Below are 23,662 nucleotides of genomic sequence, written 5' to 3' on the forward strand. Positions count from 1 at the left end.
CAGCATATAGCTATAGAGTTGGAGGCAGATAATAAGCAGTTAAGAGAAAGGGAGGGCATAGAGCTGTGAATCATTGTTGCTTAATGTTCACTTTTTGAGTTAAAGAATAAATTGATAATTTTTTTTAAATAGTGGAATTTCGGAGTTCTCTTGCACTCATACTTTATCAGATTACAAGGCGAGGTGAGTTTTTTTCGGTGTTTGGTTTACTTAACAGAAGGATTCACTGCCATGTCGTAACAATATGCCAGTGACAGGCAGTGAGATTGGAGAGATTCTGGGTCAACCACATGATAGAGAGAAATTGTAACCCCTATTATTACAGGTTAAAACATGCATTCAAAAGTGTATGTTGGGGGTGGAGGGAGATGGCTAGATGGATCAGAATGGTGCTAATCACACAGGTTTCAATCCTTGTTGTGACTGATTAGACTTGAATCTATCTCCTTGCCCTATCTGCTGTTGAGGTTGTGACATTGTGAGTCAGATCAGCATTCCTACAGAGAACTGAAGAAGTAGGGCTCTACCATCATGCAGTCGAGCAGAGTCAACATTGTTTTGTAAAAGGCCAATAGTGTTTAACAGGTTTATTTTTGAACTTTGAGGATGGAACAAGCCTGTGGACAAAATGGAACCAGTAGTGGTGTATTTGGATTTTAAAAAGGCATTTAATAACATGCATATATATGGTTACTAAGCAAGCGCTCATGATTTTGCTTATAATTTAACAAGAGTAGTGGATTGACTGATGAATAGGAAATACAGAATCAGCATAAATGGGTCATATTCAAGTTCAGAAAGTGTAAATGTCACAAATATTAATGCTGGGGCTTCACTTTTTTACAATCATTATTAATGACTCAACTGAAGAGACTAAAGGTTTTGTAACCAAATTTGCTGATGATGTCATTTATATAAATGATTTGGATGTGAATATAGGAGGTACAGTTAGTAAATTTGCAGATGACACCAAAATTGGAGATGTAGTGGACAGTGAAGAAGATTACCTCAGATTACAACGGGACCTTGATCAGATGGGCTGAGCAGTGGCAGATGGTGTTTAATCTAGATAAATTTGAAGTGCTACATTTTGTTAGGGCAGATCAGGGCAGGAATTATACGCTTAATGCTCCGGTCCTGGGATGTTTTGCTGATCAAAGAGACCTTGGAGTGCAGGTTCATAGTTCCTTGAAAGCGGAGTCTTAGGTTGGCAGAGTAATGAAGAAGGTGTTTGGTATGCTTGCCTTTTCAGTGCATTAAAAAGATCATGTTGCGGCTGTACAGGACATTGGTTAGGCCATTCAGTTCTGTGGGGCATGGATAGGATAAATAGGCATTCAGTTCTGGTGTCTTTGCTATAGGGAAGATATTGTTAAATTTAAAAAGCTTCAGAAAAGACTTACAAGGATGCTACCATGGTTGGATGTTTTGAGCTATAGGGAGAGATTGAACAGGCTGAGGCTTTTCTCCCTGGAGAGTCAAAGGATGCGGAGTGACCTTAGAAAGATTTATAAAATCATGAGGGGCATTGATAGGGTGAATTGAAAAGGTCTTTTCCCCAGGGTAGGGGAGTCCAAAACTAGGGGACATGGGTTTGAGGTGAAAGGGGAAAGATTTAAAAAGGACCTAAGGGGCAGCTTTTTCACGCAGAGTGGTGTATGTATGGGGTGAACTACCAGAGAAAGTGGTGGAGGCTAGTACAATTACAACATTTAAAAGGCATCTAGAAGGATATATGATTTTGAGCAATATGGGCCAAATGCTGACAAATGGGCAATTTAGGATATCTGGTTGGCATGGACTAGTTGAACTGAAGGATCATTTTCCATGCTGCACATCTCTATGACTCAATGATTCTAAAAATTGTTAGGAAAGCCACTTTTGAAGATAACTCAAAGAGTCTACAAAGGAGGAGGGAGGACTTATGAAACAGAGGGTAGCATCCTTGCATGTGAATCAGGAGGTTCAGGTTCAAGTATCACAACAGCAATTGATCGAGGAAGGTACATTCATTATACAGCCAAACAATTTGATTATCAATTTGGAAATCCTTCCAAGATATCCATTGGCAAGCAGTAAGAGCCTGCTCAGCCATAATATAGAAGAAAGGTTGGAGATTCTACCATCACTAACCATAGCTTCGAACTTCAACATGGATAGAACAATGCATGTTGCAGCAAATTGAGTGATCTCTGGTTTTGGTTTCTGCAGTTAATCAAGTGTCAAATTTCATTGCATTCAGAGAAGGTTGATTCCTTGATTAAGAGATTGTTTTATGAGTAAAAGTTGAGCAAGTTAAATCAATACTCTGGAGTTTAAATTGGAGGTGCCAGTGTTGAACTGGGTGGACAAAGTTAAAAATTACACAACACCAAGTTATAGTCCAACAGGTTTATTTGAAAGCACTAGCTTTTGGAGTGCTGCTTCTTCATCAGCACGTCAGCAGTCCAGGACATTTGGCCTTGGACCTTTACGTGCCCATCCCCAAGGAGGGACAGGCAACAACGCAAAGTGGCCAAACAGAGGCTGATAGCCAAGTTCGGTACCCATGGGAATGGCCTCAACTGGGACCTTGGGTTTGTGTCACAATACAGGTGACTCCACTGTGCGCACACACACAGACATACAAGCACATTCACTCACACACACTCCTACAGACCCATGCAGGTCGTCTCTCATATACAAGCTCTCTCTCATACATTCCCCACAATCACACTCACACACATACCCACTCACAGACTTATACCCCATTACACTCTCACACATACACACACTCCCTCACACTCGCACCCCACACACACTCCCACATGCACACACTCACTCAGTCTCCACCTGCACACACATATAGGTTTCTGGGGTGAAGTTGTACTTGCCGAATTACATTTTATTTTGCTCAAAAACTGCATAAATCCATGTAATATTCTGTAAATCCCACTTTAGAAATAGAATCAGTCTGACCTAACATTGGGACACAGACAGACTTTAACTTTACCCCTTCAATGCATTATCTGAGCTGACTCGGCACCTATTGTTAAAAGCTATCTTGAGAATGTAACTTTAAAAATGTTCTAGGATTTTCATATGAAGGAACCGAAACTAACATGATCATTCTAAAAGATGAAAGACACTGCGATCCTGTTGCTGTAAATTCTGTGTCGTATGATTCTGCTCCACAACCACCTGAGGAAGAAGCAGCGCTTTGAAAGCAAGTGCCTCCAAATAAACCTGTTGGACTATAACCTGGTGTTGTGTGATGGTTAGCAGGAATTTAAAGATATGAAAGGTGATTTTATTGAAATGTACAACATTTTAAGGTGTCTTGTCAGAAAGTTGCAGAGAGGATATTTTCTAATGTAGAATCTAGACTTAGTGGCATTTTTCATAATAGAAGGATTCCTTTATTGTCATGTGTACTCAAATACAGATACAGTATACAGGAGTACAGTGAAAAGTTTTACAATGTCACTCCAAAAGGCACCATCATGGGTACAAGTACCTAGGTACAAGTCTTAGGTACAAAAAAGAGGAATAAAAAAGTACAGTAGCGCCTCGACATACGAATGACCCCGTTCACAAATAAATCGGTTTACGAACAGGATTGTAAATAAAATTTTGCTTCAACATAGGTACGAAATTCAAGGTACGAACGAAGGTACGAACGCAAAAAGCCTGTGGTTTCATTGTCATTGTTCTGCTTTTCTACGCACGCTTTGAACGCAAAAGCTCTCGGGCCCCGCATGATCTCATTCAGTTCATCTTTGACGTGCGCGCTGTGAACATCCAACGTCCAAGCATTCTTACGCTTTTTTTTGTTTTTTTGCATTAAATTAGCCCTCATTATGGCTCCCAAGAAAGTGAAAAGTGGTCGTGATATTGGTGTTAAGAAGCCGAAATGTATTACTGTAGAAACAAATAATAGGTAAACACGAGAATGGTGCTCGCGTATCTGATCTCGCTATGCAATACGACATGGCGAAATCGACTATCTGTATTATCCTAAAGAACAAAGAGGCACTAAAGGCAGCTGATGTGGCTAAAGGAGTGACTATTTTAATGAAGCAAAGACCTAAATTGTTAGATGAGGTTGAAAAAATATTATTAGTTTGGATAAATCAAAAAGAGCTTGCTGGAGATAGTGTTAACGAGACTATAATCTGTGAGAAGGCTCTACACATACACCATGATTTGTTGGTGACACCGCCGAGTACAAGTATTGTACAAGTATTGAAGAATTTAAAGCCAGCACAGGCTGGTTTGATAAATTTCATCGACAAACTGGAATCCATAGTGTAATAATGCATGGAGAAGCGGCTAGTTCTGACAAAAAGGCAACGGAGGACATTGTGAAGGAATTCAATAAGTTTGTCGAAGATGAAGGTTATGTCTCACATCAAGTTTTTAACTGTGAATGAAACTGGACCTTTCTGGAAAAAAATGCCCAAAAGGACCTACGGAGAAGGCACTACTGGGCCACAAACCAATGAAGGACAGCTTAACGCTTTTATTGTGCGTGAATGCAAGTGGGGATTGCAAGATTAAGCCTCTATTAGTCTATCACTCTGAAAGTCCTTGTGTTTTTAAACGCAATAATGTGTTGAAGGCTAAACTACCGTTAATGTGGAGGGCGAATAGCAAGGCTTGGGTTACGCGAACGATTTTTATGGAATGGTTGACGGAAGTTTTTGCACCAGCTGTCAAGGAATATCTTGAAACAAATAATTTGCCACTTAAGTGTCTTCTAGTAATGGACAATGCTCCTGCCCATCCTCCAAATTTGGAAGAAGACTTGGACATTGAATACGACTTCATAAAAGTAAAGTTCCTTCCTCCCAACACCACTCCTCTCATCCAACCCATAGAGCAGAATGTCATTGCAAATTTCAAAAAGTTATATACGAAGACTCTGTTCGCTAGGTGTTTCCAGGTCACCAACGACACAGATTTGAGCCTTGGTCAGTACTGGAAGGACCACTTCAATATCCTCCGCTGCATAAGCCTCATTGATAAGGCGTGGAACGAGGTCTCTTTCTGTACATTGCAGTCGGCCTGGAGGAAACTTTGGCCAGATTGTGTACTTGAGAGAGACTTCGAGGGTTTTGAGGAGGAGACATCAGTAAATGTAGTGAACGAGACTGTGACCCTGGGCCAAAATATGGGCTTGGAGGTCGATGAGGATGATGTGGCGGAGCTGGTGGAGGACCACAGACAAGAACTCAGCACAGAAGATCTCATTGAATTGCAACAGGAGCAGGTGAAGGTTTTGCAGCAGGAGCATTCTGGAGAGGAGGAAGAGAGGAAAGATGTATAAAGTGTTCAAATCAAAGACATTTGTAGCAAATGGAGTGAAGTGCAGGCTTTTGTTGAGAGGCATCACCCTAACAAAACTGGGACCAACAGAGCAGTGAACATTTTAAATGACAATGTGATGTCCCATTTTTGGAAAATTCTGCAACAAAGAAAAAAAACAAGTTTCTCTGGATTGTTTTCTTGTGGCATCACCAACTTCCAAGAGACAAAAAAGAGAAAAGACTCCGGAAATATCCGGACAATGGGAAAATTGATTCAGTTCGCAAACTCTTCGGTTCGTGAACCGGGTCCCAGAACAGATTAAATTCGTAAGTCGAGGCACTACTGTAGTTGTATTATTTAAGAATGATTCATAGTAAGTTAGAAATATGACAATTAAAAGAAGACATTACAGTCAGATAAACAAATTCCAAATAAATGTTACATTGCACAAGCTCAGCACAGAGACTTCCACACATGGTCTGACCCCCCGTGCCATACCCCAGTCCAATAATTGCCCACTCTCTGTTCCAAGCCTCCAGCCCGCTCAGCACCAGCTCTCAGCTGGTTCAAGGTAAGTCTTCTTTGCCGGGTCTGTTTCCCCTCACCAGTCTCCCCTCCGGGGCTGTTGCCTCCTCACCAGTCTCTGCTCCGGGATGGTTGACCCCTCACCAGTCACTGCTCCAGGACTGTTTCGCCTCACCAGTCTCTGCTCCGGGACTGTTTCCCCCTCCCCAGTCTCTGCTCTGGGACAGTTGCCCCCTCATCAATCTCTGCTCTGGGACTGTTGCCACCTCACCAGTCTCTGCTCTGGGACTGTTGCCCCTCACCAGTCTCCGCTCTGGGACTGTTGCCCCTCACCAGTCTCTGCTCCGGGACTGTTTCCCCCTCCCCAGTCTCTGCTCTGGGACAGTTGCCCCCTCACCAGTCTCTGCTCTGGGACTGTTGCCACCTCACCAGTCTCTGCTCTGGGACTGTTGCCACCTCACCAGTCTCCGCTCTGGGACTGTTGCCCCTCACCAGTCTCTGCTCCGGGACTGTTTCCCCCTCACCAGTCTCTGCTCCGGGACTGCTGCTCCGGGACTGTTTCCCCCTCACCAGTCTCTGCTCCGGGACTGTTTCTCCTCACCAGTCTCTGCTCCGGGACTGTTTCCCATGCAAACTGCACAAGCAGAGGTTCCCAAGCTCAGGCAGATGCACTCCTCCCAACACTGTGAAAACAGGCTGTTTTTGTATGTGGAGAAAGTGAGGATTGCAGATGCTGGAGATCAGAGCTGAAAATGTGTTGCTGGAAAAGCACAGCAGGTCAGGCAGCATCCAAGGAACAGGAGAATCGACGTTTCGGGCATAAGCCCTTCTTCAGGAAGGGCTTAAATTTTGTATGTGGCCTGTTTATCATGGACTTTTCAGCTTTGTTTCAATTGCTCATTGGCTGACCAATTAACCCTTCACAATTAACACTTAATGGTCTGGTCTGAAGAAATCATTTTAAGCCCAACACTGAAAATGGGCATGAAAGGCTCTGCATAAATGTAAGCCTTCATTTAAAATGAAGTTTTTGAACAAAGCTTTGTGAAGCAAACTCAATATCTGGCAGCAAAAAGCCCAGGGTTTTGTTTTTAGTTCCATGCAGAACTATACAGAAAATGATTAAAATATACAATATAATTCTGCAGAAATCTGATAATGTAATTGAATTCACTGGTATTGTAATGACTTGTTATCCACAGAAAACTATGTGCAGCCGCGTATCTTATCTGTTCAGTTTTTTTCTCTCACTTGGTATTGATGGTAACATTTTAAGGAACGGCATTCTTTCCTGATTAATATTTTAACCGTTACGTCTGGCTGTCATTCCTTCCACCCAAGTCTATACATAGCATAATTATAGCCCCAGCCATGAATTAACCATGTGACGCCGAGGATGACTTATGACTCGTACAATTTGAGGGTTCAAATTAATTTACTTCCCGAATTTACAGAGTGCAACAAACCAACGTTTCATCGGGATTTGTTTTTTTTTAACAGGAGCTCAAAAGTAAACGTGCAAGTGAACAGTATCATATACTTATAAGTTGTTTCATAATTGTAGACTAGTTTGATGTGAGCATTTTGCGCTATTTGCATGCCCCACAGTTTAGAATTTTGATCATTTCGATATTTGTAAAAATCCATAGAAAATGTAAACGTTATCGCAAATATTTTCAAAACAGGGTTTAAGCAATTTTGAATTGATGTAAACCATAAAACAAAATGTTTTAACGTTAAAAATGAACAAGACAGTTTATTTTCAATGATACCAAAACATGTGAATTTTTTATTTCTCTGGTCACATGCAAGTCCACGGTGCAGAAATAACGAGACAGAGAGAATGGGACAGTATCCACACGCGAGATCAGAAAACTAACCATCGTGCTTAAAAAAAGATGCACTGGGAAATTGGGTTCAGAAAGTGGCTCATAACATACAGACTGCAGTGGCGAGCCATACAATTTCACAATAGGAACTGGCTGGTGATCTATGGAGCACAATGGGTTTTTTTAAAGTAAACACACAAAGGAAATATTCTGTGCAGTAATTTATTCCATTTTTACTCCCGCCATCACATGCTTTGAAACTACAAAATTCTCTACAATGTCATATTTTCTTTGTCAAAAAAAATTGGATTCAGCACATTACACTGTATGAAAATGCCTGCAACATTTATAAATAATTCTGCCCCTATTAAGATGTAATCAAGCGCTCCGTAAGATAAAAATACAAAAACAAAACGGCAGATACTCGAAATCTGAAACACAAGGAGGAAGTTGAAGAATCTCAGCAAGTCAGGCAGCATCGGTAGGGAGAAAAAGAGAGTTAACGTTTCAAGTCCAGTGCCTCTTCGTCAGAACAATTCTGCTACCAGGCCTGCTGAGATTCTCCAGCACCTTCTGTCTGTAAGCGTTGCTATGCGATACAAGTCAAAATAAATGTTTTGCAAGGAAGCACCAGCTCTCCAATAAACCGGAACCTGTACGTGGGCCTAGATTTCTCTGCCCTATTCTGCAACTCAAATTCTGTTTATACCGTGGAATACCATACAGCAGACAAATTATGAACACCACCAGAACAGAGTTTACCTATTGTATTTTAATATGAAACTTATTAAAATGCCCTGGGATATAGATCCATTATTTGTAATTTGGGTTGAAATTGTTCTGATGGTTTGAAGAACCTATCAAAAATAATACTGAATGGGCTAAACAACGAATGCGGGTTCCTGGTGTTAACACTTTGTTCATCTATTCATTTCAATTTCCAATGCAACGAGAATATAAACTTACAGTCCATAATACTTTGTGTCCATTAGTTATTATTAAAGCCACTGTTGTTCCGAACGGATGAAAATTAGAAATGTACCACCCTGGAGTGGTACAGCTGCCCGATGTAAGTTTCCTAGATGACAACCATGATATGTTTTTGGAGGATGTATTGCATTTGTGTGAAGAAATATCTTCGGGGGGTCACTGTAACTCAAGGCAACCCAGTGAGGAATGCAGCTATGACAACAGCATCACTGACATTATGAATGTGGTGTTTGCCATTTACAGAACCTGGAGTGAAGTGCTAAGACAGTGAATGTTCTGATGGAGAGGGAGAGGTAGCACCCTGGACAAGGTTCATAGTTATAACTATCATTATTGATTACAATAGTGGGAGTATTATGCACAAATGACTCAACTATGCAGGAAACCCCAGTCAGGAATTGATTACTGTATTTCTTTTAAATGAAAAGCATGTTTCTGAGACATCAAATCTGGTTTACCCACAACACTGATGGCTCTTGCATTTTTTTCAAGTTAAAAAAAAAGCCCCAGTATTTTTACCTTAATTGTCCTGATGTTCCAAGTATTTAATGCTCTATGAGTGAAGAAAATATTTCTGATGGATCAGTTTAAAAATTTCCTTTTACTCATTCCTATATGTTCTGACTTTTTGACTTTGAAGTATTAACTTTGGGTAATCTTCGGAATACTACTGAATGTTTAAAGATTGTACAGTGGAGCTTTTCTGCAGTTCCCTCTTAGCTCTTGGATATGGAAATAGAAATGTTACACATTTCTGTAACTTTTCAATCCAGCTATGTCTTTCTGTGGTTTGGCAGTCAAGACTGAACGCAGGGGTGTGAATGTCTGAACATTAGTTTATTATCTAAGGTCAAGGGCCCAAACTCATTCATTTAGTATGGATGGACTCAAACCAGGCAAAATCATACCTTTCTGATTTGGAGGTGCTGGTGTTGGACTGGGGTGGACAAAATTAAAAAGCACACAACACCAAGAGGAGAATACTTCAGCAGTCCAGGACATTCGGCCTCAGACCTTCAGGTGACCACCGTCTAAGGCAGACTTCAGGATACGCAACAACACAAAGTGGCTGAGCAGAAGCTGATAGCCAAGGTAGGTACCCATGGGAGTGCCCTCAACCAGGACCTTGGGTTTAAGAACAAAGGGATCTTGGTGTTCAAGTACATAGATCCCTCAAAGTTGCCACCCAAGTGGATAGGGTTGTTAAGAAAGCATATAGTGTTTTAGCTTTCATTAACAGGTTTTGCTGCAGCTCTACAAGTCCCCAGTGAGACCACACTTGGAATATTGTGTCCAGTTCTGGTCACCCTACCATAGGAAAGATACAGAGGCTTTGGAGTGGGTGCAAAGAAGGTTTACCAGGATGCTACCTGGACTGTAGAGCTTGCCTTAGAGGTTGACTAAGCTCGGACTTTTCTTTCTGGAGAGAAGGAGGAAGAGAGGAGACCTGATTGAGGTATACAAGGTAATGAGAGGCATAGATAGAGTCAATAGCCAGAGGCTTTTCTCCAGAGCAGGATTGACTGGCACGAGGGGTCATAGTTTTAAGATATTAGGAGAAAGGTATAGAGTGGATGTTAGAGGAAGGTTCTTTACGCAGAGAGTTATGAATGCATGGAATGCGTTGCCAATGGTGGTGGTGGAAGCAGAGTCATTAGGGACATTTAAGTGATTACTAGATATGCACATGGATAGCAGTGAATTGATGGGTGCGTAGGTTAAGTTATTTTATTTTAAATTAGGATTAATCCTCGGCACAACATCATGGGCCAAAGGGCCTGTTATAGAGTCATAGAGTCATAGAGATGTACAGCACAGAAACAGAACCTTTGGTCCAACCCATCCATGCCAATCCAATCTAGTCCCATCTGCCAGCACCCAGCCCATATCCCTCCAAACCATTCCTATTCATATACCCATCCAAATGCCTTTTAAATGTTGCAATTGTATCAGCCTCCACCACTTCCTCTGGCAAACTCATCCCATATATGTACCACCCTCTGCATGAAAACGTTGCCCCTTAGGTCTCTTTTATATCTTTCCCCATTCACCCTAAACCAATGCCCTCCAGTTTTGGACTCCCTGACCCCAGGGAAAAGACTTTGTCTATTTATCCTATCCATGTCCCTCATGATTTTACAAACCTCTATAAGGTCACCCCTCAGCCTCCGACACTCCAGGGAAAACAGCCCCAGTCTGTTCAGCCTCTCCCTGTAGCTCAAATCCTCCAACCCTGGCAAAATCCTCCAACCCTTTCAAGTTTCACAACATCATTCCGATAGGAAGGAGACCAGAATTGCGCACAATATTCCAACAGTGGCCTAACCAATGTCCTGTACAGCCGCAACATGACCTCCCAACTCCTGTACTCAATACTCTGACCAATAAAGGAAAGCATACCAAACACTTTCTTCACTATCCTATCTACTTGCGACTCCACTTTCAAGGAGCTATGAATCTGCACTCCAAGGTCTCTATGTTCAGCAACAGTCCCTAGGATCTTACCATTAAGTGTGTAAATCCTGCTAAGATTTGCTTTCCCAAAATGCAGCACCTTGCATTTATCTGAATTAAACTCCCATCTGCTAATTCTAAGTCCATTGGCTCATCTGATCAAGATCCTGTTGTAATCTTTGGTAACTTTTGCTGTCCACTACACCACCAATTTTGGTGTCATCTGAAAACTTACTAACTATACCTCTTATTCTCACATCCAAATCATTTATATAGATGACGAAAAATAGAGGACCCAGCACAGATCCTTGTGGCACTCCACTGTTCACAGGTCTCCAGTCCTGTGCTGTACTTTTCTATGTTCTATGTTCTATGTCACACTACAGGCGACTGTACTGAACTACATACTGTCATACACATGCACACATACTTTTACACACACATGCAGCCCCTCTCTCACACACAAGGTCTCTCTCATAAGCACACACATATACCCCTGACACTCACACCCACACATGCACCCTCTCTCAGACTTATATCCCATTACACTCATGCATATATACATCTACACACACTCTGTCACAGACTCCCCACCTCCACCCCCTCCCCCCCCACCCCGCCTGCCACACACACACACACACACACACACACAACTCGGTCTCCCCTGCACGCACACAGGTAAAAGTTTGTGGGGTGAATTTGTACTTGCTGAACTACATTTTATTTCACTCAAAACTGCATAAGTCCACGTAAGAGTTTGTACACTGGGACACAGACAGACTTTATCCTCACACCTTCGGTGCATTATCTGAGCTGAGATGGCACCTATTATTCAAGATATCTTGAGAATGTAACTTTAAAAAAGTTCTGGGATTTACATATGAAAGAAGTAAAACTAACATGATCAGTCTAAAAGATGAATGACTTAATCTAAATGTGTTTGATATTACCTTCCATGGCACTACAATCCTGGTGCTATAAATCCTGTGTCTTATGATTCTGCTCCACAACCACCTGATGAAGAAGCAGTGCTTCGAAAGCTAGTGCCTCCAAATAAACCTGTTAGACTATAACCTGCTGTTGTGTCATACCTTTCAGGAATTATAATCAATTCTCTAACATAAAATCATAAGGCCATGAGAAAAAGGAACAGGAAATATGCAGTTTGGCCCCTTGAACTTGTTCCACCATTCAATGAGGTAATGGCTGATTTGGCATTCCTCACATCCACTTTCCTACTCTTTCTCCTTGATTCCCCTACTGATCAAGAACCTATCCATCACAGCCTATAATGTACACAAGGACTCTGCCCCAAAGCTCTCAGTGGCAAGGAATTCCAAAGACTCACAAACCTTAGAGAGAAGTAATTCCTCCTCATCTCAGTCTTAAATTATTGGCCCCTTATTCTGAGACAATGCCATCCAGTCCTAAACTCTCCCATGAGGAGAATGTTGTCACTATTTATAAGATAATCTAATCATTAACAAATGATCATGGAAGTAGCACAGTTCGACTAAAACAATACATCCATCCTGGGACAGGCTAAACAAAGACATGCATGGGAATTCCAAGAGGCCTGGTATTCAAATTGGAATTCCATTCATGATCATATAGATTTGGACCCCATTTATCAATCCCTCAGAAAAAGAACCGGAAGTGATATCACCCACTAGAACAAACCAAGACACATAAATAGCAAATGGGACAGAACACCAGCACTTCACCAGAGGCTCACTGATGATGTTACTTAACACGGTGATAAAACATCTGAAGACAAATCTAACAACACAGTAAGCAAATCTACAACCTGATCCACAACCTGAGCTACAGATCTTCTCTAAAATTGCAAAGTAGCACAGACAATCTACATTTAGTATTACATTTACCGTTAGGGAAGCAATTTTAGAGAAAATACACCTACACACACAATGTTCCAAAACAACTGAGTTCAGTACTGTTCTAGATTTAACAGGTTAATTCATTCAGGCACTTCCATAGATGAATTCTGCTTCATCCAGATGTTGTGAAGCCTGTTGGCAAGATGGTATCAAGTATGCATTCACATATAAACCATTTCTTATGTTATTCTTAAAAGTGACGTCTTATTGACTAATGATGTTTTAAGATAATTCTCATTTATGTCCCTTGCTAGCACAGTGTCAACATTTTTGCTCCTGTCAACATTTATTTGCAGAAGGGCACATTGCTGTCTGTGATCTTCACCTCATGTGTAAATTCTCCCAATTCTGAAAGTTGTACTTCTTCATTTCCAGTGTACTCTGTTCTGTGGTTGTTGATTTCAAGTTCTACATACATTAACATTCAGTAATGGAAAGACTGCTACATAACAACACTGAGGCTGGTGTGGAAATACACTCTTAAGATTGTATGGGTGATACTATAGTAGGGATGGAGCCAACATCTGTTAGTTAGTGCCCCAGGTAGCACACATTTGTAATTTCATAGTATATATTGTCTTCACTATTGACAACATTGGAACTCCAGTGCAGCACAGCAAGCACTCGGGCAATCAGTCTTCTAGCCATATGAATAATCTGACAATTGAATGCTTAAACTCTCTTCTTGTTTCAGAATCCTCAGAAGAATGGAACCAGGCACAGCTGTTGAGCAGCCCTTAGACCAGCTCAACTTAAACTCCTGAAGAGAATATGTGGTGAATTTGAGAAGGGAGCATTGTGTGATACCTGATAGCTTGGAGACTGATAACATGAGTGGAGAAATGATAGAATGGAATTGATGCAAGACATTAATTCTTCAACAATTCAGACAGCACTGCACTAGCTTTGAAAAAGAAGATGATGTGTTTGCTGTATGGGTACTGAGATTGCTACAAAATATGTTAGAAATTACCATGACTCAGTGCAAAGATATAGTTATAACAGTGTACTGCATTTATAAATGACAATTTCTAGAATTGCCCCAGAATGCCCACCTGCTCCTTCAAAATTCAGATTCTTGCCATTTTGATATTGTTTCCAGAATTGAAGTGTTGACCTTTCTAGATGTGCATGTTTTAGGATAAGAAAGAATACACACATTTAAACTAATCTGAGGCATTTATTGTTGAATCTTGTATGTTGAAGCAACCTAATAACAAAATAACGTACTTGCTTCCTAATGTTTTTCAAGCCATTTAACTTTGTTTATTTTATCTTTTGCATTTTGATATTTGCATTTGTGAAATTAATGAATCAACAAACTGTCAGTGTTACTTTATTTGTTTCTAATAGAATGACTTTAAAATTCAGACTTTTATCAAAATTAAAACAAAAGAAAAAGTGTTTCTACTGGAAAGAGACTTTTAAATGTGAACTTCAGCTATCAAGGAGGATCACAACAGTTAGAGCTGGAGCATATTTAAATTATTAATCATATTAGAGTCATAGAGATGTACAGCACAGAAACAGACCTTTCAGTCCAACTCGTCCATGCCAACCAGATACCCTAAATTAATATAATTCCATTTGCCAGCATTTGGCCCAAAACCCTCTAGACCATTCCAATTCATATAGATGCCTTTTTAATCCAGATGCCTTTTAAATATTGTAATTGTGCCAGCCTCCACGTGCCTATTCCTCTTGCAGCTCATTGCATACACAGACCACTCTGCGTGAAAAAGTTGCCCCTTAGGTTCATTTTAAATTTCACCCCTCTCACTTTAAACCTATTCCCTCTAGTTTTGGACTTCCCCACCCCGGGGGAAAATACCTTGTCTATTTACCCTATCCATGCCCCTCATGATTTCATAAACCTCTATAGGTCACCCCTCAGCCTCTGACATTCCAGGAAAAGCAGCCCCAGCCCATTCCGCCTCTCCTTATAGATCAAACCCTCCAATCTTGGCAATATCCTTGTAAATATTTTCTGAACCCTTTCAAGTTTCACAGCACTTCTCCATATAACGGGGAGACCAGAACTATGCGCGGTATTTCAAAAGTGGCCTAATCAATGTCCTAGACAGCTGAAACATGACTTCTCAACTCCTATTCTCTGTAAAGGCAAGTATTCCAAACGCATATATTTGAAGAGGCAAGGGTTGACTAGGGATAGTCAACATGGTTTTGTGTGTGGGAAACCATGTCTCACTAACTTAATTGAGTTTTTTGAAAAAGTAAGGAAGAGGATTGATGAGGGCAGAGTGATGGACATAATCCGTATGGACTTCAGTATTAACTCATTTGAGAAATTGGTGAAGCTAAATCAAGTTTTGGGACAAAAACTATTCATACTATTCATTTCTAGTGCATTTTATATTCTTTTCAGACCAAGGTAGTAATTAAATTACATTATAAAAATATGGAATATGTATGATTGAGTATAGGTGCACTATATAATAGTAATGGGGAAAGTATTAGGATTTACACAATTTATACAGTTGAAGGATTTTAGATTGTAGAATTTGGATTTGCATAGCTTATATATGTATGCAGAAAATAGACTGATGAAGAATAAGTATAACAGACTTTTTAATCCTTCTTCATCGATGAGCTGACAAAGAATGAACCTGCTTAGTATACCTTTTGATCTTTTGTTAAGTAACTTACATTATAACACTATCAACGCTTTTGTGTTTGACTGGTAAGCTACCATTGGCAACTGCAACAATATCAGTGGCATCTGTAATCAACACAAGTTCAAAGGTATATGAAAAAAAATACAAAAAGAGGATTTCTCATAGTTGCCCATAACTCTTGTCCATAATGCATGTTGTATTACACAGTTATCGGAAGGGCTTATGCCTGAAACATTAACTCTGCTGATCCTCGGATGTTGCCTGACCTGCTGTGCTTTACCAGCACTACACTTTTGGACTCTGACTGCTTTCAGATACCCTCAACTACATGGTAGTTATTTGCCCTGGAGGAATTCTGGTTTGATGCAGACATTGTGTCCTCATATTAAGCACTCTGCAGCAATGCCTTCATACAAAATTCTACAGGCATAAGCCATTGCCAGGGATTTGGTCTCCTAATTAGTTCTAGAAATGTCATAATAAGTTATTCAGTAAATCTTAAAGCCAGTCCCAGCGCGTATTTCAATAAAACATTTAGGTATAAATAGAATACAAGGTTGATATGTTTCTGTTATGAATTCATGAACTATGGACATTACTGGCTCGGCCAGCATTTCTCGTTCAATTGCTCTAAAGGTGGTGAGGAGCTGTCTTCTGAAACCATTGCAGACCTTAGAGTGTAGGGACAACCAGGGAGCTGTTAGGAAGGGAGTTCCAGGATTTTGACTTTGCATTAATGAAGGAAAATCCATAAAGTTCCACATTGGGGTGATAATTTTTATTCATTCATGGGATGTGAGAATCATTAGCTAGGATGGCATTTATTGCCCATTCCAGATTGCCTAGAAGATAGTTAAGAGTTTTTGTGGGTCTGGAGTCACATATAGGTATGACCCGGTAGGGGAAGCAGATTTCCTTCCCTCGAAGATATTGGTGAACCAAATGGGTTTTTTCCTGACAATTGGCAATTCTTTTACGGTTATCATTAAACCATTATTTCCAGATTGTTGTTGAATTCAAATTACACCATTTGCCCTGGTATGATTCAAAGCCAGGTTCCCAGAACATTACCGAGGTCTCTAAATTAATAGTCTGGCAATAATACCACTACTCTTCACCTGGTGATGGCTTCAAGGGATACCTGCAGGTTGTGTTTGTCCCATGCACCTGATACCTTTAACTTTTTAGGTGATAGTGGTCTTTGATTTAGAAGGTGCTGTTAGAGTTACTGGAGTGCACTTTGTAAATGGTACATACTGCTGCCATTGTACTTCAGTAGTGAATGGAATGAGTGTTGAAAGTAGTGGATGGGGTACCGAACAAGCAGTCTGCTTTGTCCTGAATGGTGTCAAGCTGCCTGAGTGTTGCTGGAGCTGTACTTATCCAGATAAGTGGAGAATATTCTTTTAAATGTCTGACTTGTATGGGAGAGATGGTGCAGAGGAATCAGGGAGGGAGATGAGTTAATCATCACAGAATTTCGAACATGGGATCTGCTTGTTGTGGTTCTGTTCGCCGAACTGGGAATTTGTGTTGCACATGTTTCGTCCCCTGTCTAGGTGACAGCCCCAGTGCTTGGGAGCCTCCTGTGAAGTGCTTCTGTGATGTTTCCTCCAGCATTTATAGTGGTTTGTCTCTCCCGCTTCTGGTTGTCAGTTCCAGCTGTCCGCTGCAGTGGCCGGTATATTGGGTCCAGGTCGATGTGTTTATTGATAGAATCTGTGGATGAGTGCCATGCCTCTAGGAATTCCATGGCTGTTCTCTGTTTGGCTTGTCCTATTGTCCCAGTCGAACACATGTTGCTTATCATCTGCGTGTGTGACTACTAAGGATAGCTGGTCGTGTTGTTTTGTGGCTAGTTGGTGTTCATGGATACGGATCATTAGCTGTCTTCCTGTTTGTCCAGTGTAGTGTTTTGTGCAGTCCTTGCATGGAATTTTGTACACTACATTGGTTTTGCTCATGTTGGGTATCAGGTCCTTTGCCCTGGTGAGTTGTTGTCTGAGAGTGGCTGTTGGTTTGTGTGCTGTTATGAGTCCTAGTGGTCCTAGTAGTCTGGCTGTCAATTCAGAAATGTTCTTGATATATGGTAATGTGGCTATTCCTTTGGGTTGTGACATGTCCTCATTCCGTTGTCTTTCCCTTAGGCATCTGTTGATGAAATTGTGGGGGTATCCGTTTTTGGCGAATACATTGTACAGGTGTTCTTCTTCCTCTTTTTGCAGTTCTGGTGTGCTGCAATGTTTTGTTGCCCTTTTGAACAGTGTCTTGATGCAACTTCTTTTGTGTGTGTTGGGGTGGTTGCTTTCGTAGTTCAGGACTTGTCCCATTAAATGCCTGATCAATAGTAACCTTCAGGATGTTCCTAATGGGGAATGGATTGATAGCAGTGACATTCAATGTCAAGGGGCAACTATTGGATCCTTGCTGCAGATGATCATTGCCTGGCACTTGTGTGGCACAAGTAATGCACTTACAGAAGGAACAAAGCTCAGACATATTCCAACATATTTTGGCTGGGTATTGTTTCTGATTTTTGTGGTATTTGGTCATCAATTACTTTTTGGTAAATTTAATATACTGTCCAGCAAAGTAAGAATAATAAGGGTTGCATAGAAATACAGAAGTGGGTTGTAGAGAGGTTTACTATTGAAAGGGCCATGTCTGTGCAACATTCAAAAATACCGCCAATCAAAGATTGTAAAACTAATCATTTAACTACTCTTCCAACATCTATAATAGAAGTGTTTTATCCTAATTGTCAGGTTTCACTTTGTTATATATAATTGGAGCTTGTTTTTAATAATAGACTTCAAAAATCCAGCATTTAAATATTTGTTGATTGCAAGGAGGCAAAGTAATTTACTACAAGTCCCTTTGAGAAGTCAATGCATGAGGAATATTGCTTCAAATTACAAATGTTACTGATTCAAACATCTACAGATGGTTGTTGACTTGTATATATTCTTTTCTGGTGATCAGTTTCCAACCAAGTGTCCATGCCATCACTGAATTCATCTATTTACACCTCTGCAATATTGACCAACTCCACACCTGCTCAGGTCATCTATGACTTAAATATCTCCGTATACCCATGGCCATTTCCCATGTTGTACCCAATATAAAGCTAAGGTCATGCAAGCTCTTTTACTTATGTCTTAACTCACGCCCAGTCTCAATCAATCATTACCTCTTTTCCAGCTGATCTGAATTGGCTCCTGGTTAAGCAATGCCCTGAATGTTAAAATTTGCATGCTTGTTTTCAAATCTCTGCATGATATCACCCCTCCCCATTGCTAGAACCTTTTCCAAAAGCAGAACACTTCAATAATTTTGGTATCTTGTAAATTCTGCGTTTTAATCACTTCACCATTCTTAACCATGCCTTCAGCTACTGAAGCCCTACAATCTGCAACCCCACCTCTCTATCTCACTTATCTCCTTTACAATGCTCTTTATAAATTAACTCAGTGTCAAGCTTTACAGGACTCATGTTAAACATCTTGGGCTGTTTTATGTCAGATGTTCTATGTAAGTGGAAGTTGCTGTTGCTTTAATTGTTATTATTGCTGGTGTTTGAAGTCAAAATGTGAGTGTCAGGAATTAGAGTTGCATTCGACATGCATGGATTCTAACAGCCAATCTTTAATACATATTCTCTTTGGCTGAGTTGTACAAAACAATTTTGCTTCAAGATGTGAGCATTATGGATGTGTTGGGTAAGAATTTGTTTGCATCTTTAATGCATAGACTATAAAAAACAAATATTTGAGTAGATAACTGTCCAATCAGTATAACATTTTGGTATTTGGATGGTATTCAGTCTGATGCCCTTGTATTTGGAAGCATCGTAAAATCAAATATTCCTCGTTTTTTGATGCTGATCCATTCTGAATTGAAGAAAAATATTGTAGTAACTGAAATATCTCAAATTGTTTAAAAAAGCAATGTGACTTACTTTAATTGTTGTATTTTCAATTGAATGTATTGACTTCTAGTCTGCCTACAGGAAAATAAGAATAGAGTTCTAATTTTTTCTCCTACCACTTTCTACAAACATTTTCATTGATGTGGAAGTACTTTGGTTCCACAACAAGGTTAAACTGTAAATGTCGATCTATAGTCAGGACCAAGCTAATCCCAGCGCATGGTGCGTCATATAGGAACAAGCCACACCCCATTCAAGCTCAGCACCAATTGAGTTTAATGCCATTGGTTTTCTGGGCACTTCGGGAATATTTAACCTTGATTTCAATATTCAAGGAACGAGACGTGTTCCCTCTTTTTTTCCAAATATGCATGCCCGGCGTGAGAACACTCTGTCCCGGCTTATATCTAAGTACCAACACTTTCTACCGGCTCGATGTTTCTTTTTAGAATACCATGTATGCTGCATCCACCAATGTAAATTAGGTCAAGAGGTTGTATTTGTTATTGTCAATGACATTCAAGGTGCCCTCAAGACTTCGTTGGGTGTGACAGACACATTGCAGGAGATGTTGATTAATCTTCTGCGTCCTCCTGCACTGTCCTAAGCAGGGCCATCCTCTCACTCCTCGTTAACCAGGAACGTGGAATGAGATTTCATGAGACACTCATACTGTGGAAAATCCAGGAACATGTTTTGGGTCACATTTCATGGCGACACTGCAATAAGCTGCAACTCCTATTCTGCTTTTCAAAGTCACGTAATAAACAGACACAGTATTTAATGTGCAACAGTCGGTATCTTGCGACTCCTACATTCATGTCATAAGTCAGATTTTTCGAGCGGTTTCACGAATGTCAAAGAAAAATAACGGTTAAATAAATTTCCAAATCCTACAGCCAGAAGGATCACTAAAAATAGTCGTTCGATTTCACCAACGCCAAGTGCAATTTCGAATACAAAAAATGTAAGTGTTAATGCTATTTGACAGTAGGAGATGCTTTTCGAAATTTATATCATTTCCAATCATTTTCTAAAGAGAAATGTTTGAAGTGGCAGTATAGCAAGTCAGTTGTTTTATAGAGAAAGATCACTCGTTTGCAAGTATATAAATTCCCCACAAGGGTCATAATTTCCTCCCTGCTGACAAAATGGCATTTGCCAAGTATAAGTGTATGAAATTAAAGTGGATGCTACCATTTGCACATCCCCATTTTAAGAGTGACCAATTTTGTGCATATAGATTGATAGATTGATAAATACACACACACATTGTTTGAAGATTATATTCATGTCTTATATTTACGCTTTATTTTTCGATTTTGCAAATGTTTTCTGACACAGTGATTCTGGAATTGAAATCAAAGAGTCCTGTTGATGTTTTATTCTTCCAATAATAAGCTGATGCTCCTCCCGCCAATTTCTGAGTAGTGCAGTCACACAATATTGCGGTTCCCTGTAGGAAGCAACATGGGAATTAATATGTAAATTATCTCAATTCAAAAGGAGGCGAATGCGGGCCTTAATGAACACGAGAGTCTGGTGTTGATTTTTCTTTGTGATCATTCCTTTCTAAAATATGTCAATATAATGCATACTTTTTATTTTCGTTGAGGACGCAGTATTTCGAATAAAGAAAGGTTTCATCCCCTCCGTCCCATCCCACCACCCACCACATCATACCGTTGTAAGGTACTGTACTAACTATGCTGCAGCCTCACGCTATGAAGGCCGACACTGTGAACGTGACAGCTGAATACGGAAGCACATTAATAAACCAGCATCTTTGCAGTTTTTAAGAATCGACGAGACCTGTTGTATACCCTAATGAAATACAATGTGAACACAATCACAATTTAGAAAACATTTGCTGGCATACTTTCTATGAATTCCGCGCTACATTAAAACTTGCTGTAAATTAGCAATATTTTGACCCTTCAGAAAACAAACGCGTTTATAACATTAGGATGCAATTTCACAAACGCTGTGACACTTCTACCTATTTGAAAATAGCTTGGACTACGTGGCCACTTGATACATTTTGTACTTGTAGAAATTTGAGTTACGATAAGGGTATTTGTGTTAATTTTGTTTTCCATAACAAAATATCACAGGCAAGGAAGCTTTTCCAAATTAAATTTACTATACTTTTTAACAAATGCTGAGCTATTAGTACTGTTGATATAATATGACTTGGGCGTCAGCTTCATTTGCATTTCAGGGATGTTATGTAAATCACGTTAAAAATTGTATCAATTCACTTGTCCATTTCTGACCCGATGTTCTAAATTGTGACAACAAAGGGTGCAAAGTTCTCAAGTAAAACCTTAGTTTTCTCTGCAGCATACCACAATTCAACATTTCAGCACAGTACAAGGGCCTGTCCTTTGACCAAATCCATGTTAAAAGTATAAGGCTGCTTTGAAGCAGTCAAGCTGTAAATGTTACCTCATTTGCATTTAACAACAATAGAGCTAATGTTAGTCTAAAAATAAAAGCTCTAGAATGTCTGTGGATGTTATTTTAATCAAAACATCTCATGTAAAATATATGAAATAACTCGTTCTATCAGATTTTAAAATCAAGCTTTCATCTAATACCATAAAGATTCAATTTAGATTCCTTATTAAAATCCAACACCCAACAACTTAAAACATTGAACCTGGTTTTTGATAAATGTCTGTGCCCGAACCATGATTTTTCTACTCTTCATTAAATCACACGTGTTTAATCACAAAGTGAACAGATATCGAGATTGCTGTCTGATATTTTATGCACTGCATCAACAATATTTTAATCCATCAAAAGCAAATGGAACACAATAAATTCGATAAACCTAATATGAAAACTCAAACAGGACTAATTACAACATTTGAAATGCATCTGTATGGGTACACGAATAGGAAGGCTTCAAAGGATTATGGGCGAAGTGCTGGCAAATGGGGATTAGGTCAGATTGGGATTTCGCCGCCGACGAGATGAACCTCTGTGCAGTTCTGGATCTGTTTCTGTGCAGTCTGGTTCTATGTATATTAAATGGGTTCACTGAGCTGTTATTTAACAATTTTGCTACAGACAATGATCATAGCTGTCGCTGTTGGTTGCATTTTTAAAAGTTTTTTTTCTGTTTTGCAATCCCATCTCATTTAATCGGTTACCATAACAAATACGAGTTATTAATAATTGACTTTTAGCTTTGATTAAATATTGTTTTGCCCCAAGAATTATTTAACATCAACCAACATACTCAGACCCATGGTTGCCTTCATTACTGTTTCAACTGGCTTCATACACACAAATTGCCTGACCACATAAGTTTTTTTTTCATTTATCTAAAGCTGCTTTCTGTACAAATTCGACTCGAGCCAATCGCTTCTCCTGCAAACAGCAAGTGTCTTCGCGGATTTAGCCTGAACGAGATGCTGCGTTCGCATTTTGGGAGAACTTTTCCTTGCTGGATATCTGGTTGAAAACGACAAACTTATTTTCCACTCACATCGATCAATCAATGGAAGAACTGGTGTCAATGTGCTATCTTGATGGACCACAATAAAGCAGAAAGAAAACAGCTGATCCACAAAGGGTCTGTCTAGACGAAACCCCATCAGTCTCGCCAATTTTTTGTTGTCGTTCCCATAGGGAGTGTAATATAATTGTTCTGATGTCTGTGTTCGTTCCCTGATCTAAACGACATTCAGAATGCAGTCATTACATAGTGGCAAAAACACCTACAACAATTCGAGAGCTTGATTGGCATAGATCAATGATATAAACACCTAGCAAAAACTAGAACCAACTATGATTTAAAGGCGACATTGTTATCTTTTGACTTAGCAAAATTATATTTTAGCATTCCAAATCTTTTATTTTTCAGAACACATTGCTAAGGGCTTTTTCTTCAAACCGCTATGGTTTTACAGATTAATTTCTTAATCACTTGAAGGAATGTAAATAAAGAAGCACGACTCTATCATATTTGTTTAAGGGTCGGAAGTCTGGATCACAACGGAAAGAATCTAGCAATTAAAAGAGGACTACTTAAAAGTTTGATTTTGGCAGATTCATCCAAAACAAAATTAAATCCGCGCAAAATGCCGAATGAAAGGCGTGTGT

General features: G+C 39.9%; 1 long non-coding RNA gene across 7 annotated transcripts in view; it reads left to right on the top strand.

Annotated features, from left to right (window-relative positions):
* LOC148151959 (uncharacterized) overlaps positions 1-14,022 on the top strand; it is a 450,140-nt gene extending 436,118 nt beyond the window's left edge. For all 7 annotated transcript variants that reach the window (XR_015761148.1, XR_015761089.1, XR_015761105.1 and 4 more), the window contains one exon: positions 13,680-14,022. This is a non-coding gene — a long non-coding RNA (uncharacterized LOC148151959). The remainder of the gene's footprint in view (positions 1-13,679) is intronic.
* The last annotated feature ends 9,640 nt before the right edge of the window (positions 14,023-23,662 follow it).

This window comes from Chiloscyllium plagiosum, unplaced genomic scaffold (genome assembly GCF_037043375.1).
Source record: "Chiloscyllium plagiosum isolate Xiang-an unplaced genomic scaffold, Cpla_swu_hap1 HiC_scaffold_2, whole genome shotgun sequence".
NCBI lineage: Eukaryota > Metazoa > Chordata > Chondrichthyes > Orectolobiformes > Hemiscylliidae > Chiloscyllium > Chiloscyllium plagiosum.